Below are 6,444 nucleotides of genomic sequence, written 5' to 3' on the forward strand. Positions count from 1 at the left end.
GATTTGAAGCATCTTTTCATACATTTATTTGCCATCTGTATATCTTCTTTGGTGAGATGTCTGTTTAGATCTTTGGCCCATTTTTTTAATTGGGTTGTTTATTTTCTTATTGTTGAATTTTAAGACTTCTTTGTATATTTTGGGTAACAGTCCTTTTTCAGTTATGTGTTTTGCAAATGTTTTCTCCCAGTCTGTGATTTGTCTTCTCATTCTGTCTTTTGCAGAGCAGAAATGTTTAATTTTAATGAAGTCAAACTTGTCAATTATTTCTTTTACCAATTGTGTCTTTGGTGCTGTGTTTTAAGTCATTTCCAAACCCAAAGTCATACTTTCCTATGTTACCTTCTAGGAGTTTTACAGTTTTTGTTTTTTACATTTAGGTCTATGATCCATTTTGAATTAATTTTTGTGAAGGATGTAAGGTCTCTGTCTAGATTATTATTATTATTGTTTTGCATGTGGATGTCCAGTCGTTCCAGCAGCATTTGTTGAGGAGACTATGTCCTTTGCCAAAGATCAGTTGACTATACTTGTGAGGATCTATTTCTAATCTCTCTCTTCTGTTTCATTGATCTGTTCTTTTGCCAATACCACACTATATTGATTATAGTGCTACTTTTGATTTATCAACTATAGGTGATGTCTACTGGCTGCCTAGTAGAATTAATGAGAAGTTGGCTTTCTTATACCCTCTGATTCATCTCTCCCCATTTTCCTTACATGGCTATATCATTCCTTTTAATTAAACCATTAATCACTGTTTATGACACCAAACCCTGTCAATATTGTTAATAGCAAGTCTGAGTAGTGTATTATGATTATATTTTTTCTTTAGCTTTTGTCTTCCCTTAAGTTACCTCTGCCTTATTTATTACTTACATGCTATTTTATATACATATGTGTGATAGTTTAAAAATATGTGCAAAAATTCTTTAGTATTATTTCTTTCAAAATGGAGAGCCTTATTTCCCTTGCCTTATAAGTGGGCTGTAGTGAACTGCTTCCAACAAATAGAATATGGCAGAAATAATGACGTGTGACTCCTGAGACTAGGTCATAAAAGGCATTGCAGCCTCCTCCTTGAGCTTCCTCATGGATTGCTTGTTCTGGGGAAAACCAGCACCATGTTGTGAGGCCACCTGAGCAGCCCCATGGACAGGTCCATGGGGCAGGAAACAGAGGCCTCTTGCCAGTAGCTGGCAAGGAACCGAGGCCTTCTCCCAACAGTCATGTGAGTGGGAATAAAACTAATACTAATAGGATTGCCTTAGACTAATCAATATTTACTCCCTGGAACTAGGGGTAGAGTTAGTCTTTCGTGACAATATGACTTTACAGTGGAACGTGGGGATTTTAAATAAAATCTGAATCTATTACAAAGAAGAATAAGCCAAGAGCTACTGAGGCAGCAACTAAAATTTTCTGCTATAGGGGGTGTGAGGCATTCATCGTCATAGATACTTGTCAAAGTCTCCTGTCTGCTGATGTCCTTCTCCTGTGCTCCTTGTCCTTGTGGGTTTCTGCCATTTTGTCCCTTTATTATTATTATTATTATTTTTTTAGAGACAGGGTCTCACTTTGTCGCCCAGGCTGGAGTGTCATGTTGTGATCACGGCTCACCGTAACCTCAAATTCTTGGGCTCAAGTGATCCTCCTGCCTCAGCTTCCCACATAGATGGGACTACAGGTTTACCACCATGCCTGGCTAATTTTTATTTTTTTATTTTTTGTAGAGACGCAGTCTTGCTACGTTGCCCAGGCTGGTCTCAAATTCCTGGCCTCAAGAGATCCTCCTGCTTTGGCCTTGCAAAGTGCTGGGATTATAGGCATGAGCCACAGTGCCTGGCCTATTATCATTTTAATGGTATCTCTGAAGGGAGTGGTGCTAAATTTGTCTGTTCAATCTGTCATCTCTATTTGGAAGCCCCTTAGCCCATGCTTTTCAAACTGTGAATTGTAACCTGTTAGTAAGCTATGCCTAGAATTTTAAAATAACAATGCCAAATAAAAAATACCAGATTGTATGTATTACATATAGTAAGATTAAATATGTTTTATGAAATGTTTATTTCAGTTGTGTGTGAGAGAGAGAGAGAGAGAGAAACTGTGTCTGTGTACTAGGTAGGGATGTAAAATGATTTTTTTGCTGTGAGCTGGACTCAAAAATGTTTGGGAAGTATTGCCAAAGAAATCTCTTCTGAGCATTTTGTGCTCCACAGTGCTGTCTTATTTTGGTTGGTTTACAGATATGGGAGGTTAGGTGAACACAGCAAGCATATTAAACTCCAATGGGTATGAAATGACATGTGATGGATGTATAAGGAAAAGGCCTCACGACCTAGGACTACACTCCATGCCCACACAAGGTGGCAGGCGGTGAGTTACAAGGCACGTTCTGGACACTGAATGTGGAGCCCGGCTGAGCCCTCCCCCCGACAGTCAGCACTGTTTCAACTGCTTCAGGAGCCACTGTCCGTTCAGCAAACGTCTATCCAAAGGCTTCATTCCCCACATGTTAGGGCAGCCTCGAATGGGAAGAGATACTAGGTTTCTGCTGAGTTACACGTCGTAAACCTGGAGCTTCAAAACATAGGAGGATCATGGTTTTTGCTTTCAAGGATTATTTTAAATACATTTTGCCCTTTCCAGGCAGATGTATTCAGCAAAGCCTGATGTGTATATTTCCCACGTCTACAGATTTTCAGGACATGAAAACATCCTTCCATGAAACCAACATTTTTAGCATGAAAACACATCTTGGTTGCGAAGTTCTTTCCTCTGTCTGGGTGAGGTCACTGTCAGCCGCTCTGGTAACATGCATGAAACCCAACGCCTCAGCAATCCTGTGGCCACAGAGGTGGCCTAGAGAACTTCTGGGTCTGGCAGCTTTACTATCCCTCTTGCCTTGGTGTTTCACATTTCCTGATGCTGTTGCCTGTTCCCATCTTGCCATCCTCGTTACACTGTATTTTCTGCTATCCATTACTAAAATTCTTTTGTTAATCCCTATCTACCTCTTCCAACATTTTCTCCCTCTTCTCTTTTTAACTTATCCAATTATTTAGGTCTTAATTTGTTTTTTCCTTCCTTACTGTCCCTGTTTTGCTCAGTTCTTTTTTTTTTTTTTTTTTTTGGTCCTCTACCCTCTGGGCTTCAATATCCCCGACACCCCCCCCCAACCCATGTCCCTCTCTCTTTCACCAAGGGCTTTTGACTCCCCCATGGCACTTGCTGTGAAGACCCAGACCAGGCAGAATATGCTTCACAGACAGTGCACAGTGCGGTGGGTGCCTGGGGGCGGTGGCTGGGACGGAGGGCTCTGAATGTCAGAGCAGGGCCCCTCGGGAGGGAGGGCTCCCTGGCCACGTCTCGACATCATGTTTCATCATGCTACCCATGGAAAGTCATCAAAGTCACTCTTAACCAGACTTGTTGGTTACTCAATGTTGAGAGACTAACACACATTTAGGGTGCCAGAATCAAGATCCAAAAACATCTTGGAAAGCATGGAAATGGGGCTGAATCTAGTAAGAAAATATGTCATTTTCTTCACTTGGGTGGAAAATGAATTGCACAAGACCAGGGTGGGGGAGCCGTGGCTGAGCAGTGAAAAAGACTTAAAATGGTTCCAGCCAAAAGTAGGGTAAAAAGGAGCATGTGTGGACCCCACAAAACCCATCTGAGGTTAGGCTTCACTAGAGAAGTACAGTGTCAGCCGCCACACTCAAGAAGGAAATAACCAACCATCCACACTTGCCAAGAGCAGCCATGACAGGTTGAAAGAACCAGGGAGGGTTAGTGAGGTGAGAAAAGGATGTGATAATTGCGGTCGCACATTGAGGAAGGGAAATCAGACTTATGGCTTTAAGGAGGAGAACTAAGCTCCCTGGAGGCAGACTTCATTTCCAACACAAAGATGTGCTTTGCAGTAGTCAGAGTTGTCCAAAGGTGGACGGGGCTGCTTCATGAGGAAGTATGTCTCACTCTGAAAACGTCTGAATGCTTGGTTGAGTGTTTCAAAAGAGATGCAAGCATGGGTATGTGGTTGAACAAGATGGCAGTCATAACCTCTTGTGGTTGATACTAACACTAAACAAGAATAATAACTAACATTAATTGGGCACCTAGTATTGGTACATGGTGTTCCATGTTTGATCTGTATTATCTTATTTAATCCTTATAATAACACTATGGGGTGGTTACTATTATGTCTACTATCTTAGAGGGGAGAAAACTTCAGAGATGTGCCCGAATCACAGCGGTGAAGAATAAAGCCACTTTGGTGAGTGGGACTACAAGTCAAGCAGGTCTGGAGACTATCTAACGGTTGTTTCACGTGGACACTGAGGGCTGAAGTGGAGTTGAATGGTTTCTTCCATCATGGCGGCCAACAGGCAGGGCAGGTGCTCTCCACGCTCTTGGTATGGGAGTGGCACCGCAGCAGGCGCACGAGAGGGTCCCAGAGGAATATAACAGAGCTGTCTTCTTTTCTAGGCGGAATTAGCCTGCCAAAGAGGAAATCATGAGAATGTGCACGCAATATAATTTTTGTCCAGTTTAATAGTTTTTTCTTTTTGGATAAATTTATTAGGAGAATTTCACGAAAACCACACGTCAGTTTGACTTTTGATTTACAGCACCAATAATTTTGTTTCTGTCGCCTGACTGGAGAGGAATGACTCACACCCTCATTCTTCCTTGTATCAACAACCAGTATTACTTCTCAATATTTAACAAGTAAAACTGAAAGACTGGGAGTTCTTTTATATTTTATCCAGATTTTTAAATTGTTGTCAGTGGGAAATTCAGTCCAAATGCCGAGCTCAATGCTGTTGGAAGCTGGAAGCCCTCCCGACGGCGTGAGGTTCGGGGTCCGTTCCAAGCGCGCTCTATTCTAGCTCGTGAGTGCTATTTCCATAGCCAGCACGCCACGGTTTAGAGCCTCCTCGGCCACTTTCAGTTGAGACTACTGAAATGAATGAGGAGAGAGGACGAGTCCCAGAGGCAGAGCCTGAGGACCCAGAGCACAGAACTGGGGGCTTCAGAGGCTTCCTGAGGTCCTAGCACCTGGCGTGCAGGGGGCGGGATTTGAAAATGGAATATTTGGTTATGATGCTGGACAAATAGTACTCTCTCCCTAAGGAAATGTCTGGTGTGGGACAGCCTGAACAACAGCACGAGCAGGGCCTGGCTAAACCTCACCTGCTGTATGCAGAGCCCAGGGCGAGGGATCTCACCTGCGGACAGGAAAGAGAAAGAGCCATGGGGGTGGGGAGAAGGGAGTGAGAACCCCCCGTCCCAGCCCCAAGCTTTTGGGTTCGTGGTGAGACCTTAGTGCTGGGGTTTGGTCACCTGGAACCTCAGTTTGACTCTTTAATCTGCCCAGGCCTTTTGGGGGGACAGAGCCTGTCATTCAAAGGTCTTCCAATGGGCTGGCGTCATGAATCAGGCCTGTCCCGAGGAGCTTGCAGGAAGAAAGGAACAGCAAGATTGCACAAGCCCCCTTGCTCCCTGCCTCTGGTGACCTGGGCTGAGGCAAGGCCCCTCCACCACCCCTGGCTCTTGTGAGCCAATCCGAGCTCTCCCTTTTGGGTGGGACCCCTTGGTGAATCAGAGAGAGGTGCGTGGTGGGAGGAGGGGGGGACAGGGGCCAACCCTGGGTGTCCCAGGAGCCCTTTGACATGCGGAGCTGCTCTGGCAGGGGCCGCCCAAGTGGCAGCTCCTGTGTGTCCGTGGAGGGCTGCCACGTTCTTACCTCTCTGGCAAGGCCGGGGTGCGAGCTGGGATGGTGATACTTGTGTGTTCAGAGCCAAGCGGCTGGTCCCAGAATTGGGTCACCACAGAGACAGCAACGGTGATCCATCCAGATTGCTGGGATCGAATTTCTCCCTTCCTTGTAAAACCCAGCCGTGCCCCGGGCTTCTGCCAGCACCAAGGCTCTCCTTTGTCCTCCGTTCCAGCAGTCAGAAGAGCCAAGTGACACAAAGGGCGAGGCGCCGAGCGGGTCCCCTGGGCCTGGGGGCTCTGGGGGGGGGGCGGAGCCGGGACCTCCCTGGTTCCATCCTCCCGCACACAAGGCCGTGGGGCGGGTGGCGTCCCCTCTCCCTGGCCCTTCTAACGTGCTTTTCTGCTGACCAGGAGCCCTGCTGCGTTTGCTTTTTGAGACATCCTTTAATTGAGGGGGCGGTGGGAGAAAACGAAGAGAAAACCCAACCCAGCCTGCTGGGTGTTATGAGACAGGCACGTGCTGCCCTCTACCGGCTCCTGCCTTGTGGGTTCCCAGCTCCGCGGGAACAGGCCCCCAGGCCGCCCTGCCCAGCGTCTGCGGGGAGTTTCCTTCCTCTTGGTAAGCGGACCCCTGTCCCCCCAGCCTGCTCAAAGAACCAGCCCCGTGTGGGGGAAGATGCCGAAGGCCAGGCAGCTGCGGTGTGGCTGGCTGTGGGA

General features: G+C 46.4%; 1 long non-coding RNA gene across 1 annotated transcript; it reads right to left on the reverse strand.

Moving 5' to 3' along the window:
• Positions 1-3,822: 3,822 nt before the first annotated feature.
• On the reverse strand, positions 3,823-6,152 carry LOC123638213. Its single transcript, XR_006735238.1, has 3 exons — positions 5,756-6,152; positions 5,203-5,237; positions 3,823-4,505 (listed from the first exon to the last, which is right to left on the reverse strand). It is a non-coding gene; the product is annotated as an uncharacterized LOC123638213 (long non-coding RNA).
• Between the last annotated feature and the right edge of the window lie 292 nt (positions 6,153-6,444).

The sequence above is a fragment of the Lemur catta genome, chromosome 5 (assembly GCF_020740605.2).
Source record: "Lemur catta isolate mLemCat1 chromosome 5, mLemCat1.pri, whole genome shotgun sequence".
Classification (NCBI taxonomy): Eukaryota; Metazoa; Chordata; class Mammalia; order Primates; family Lemuridae; genus Lemur; species Lemur catta.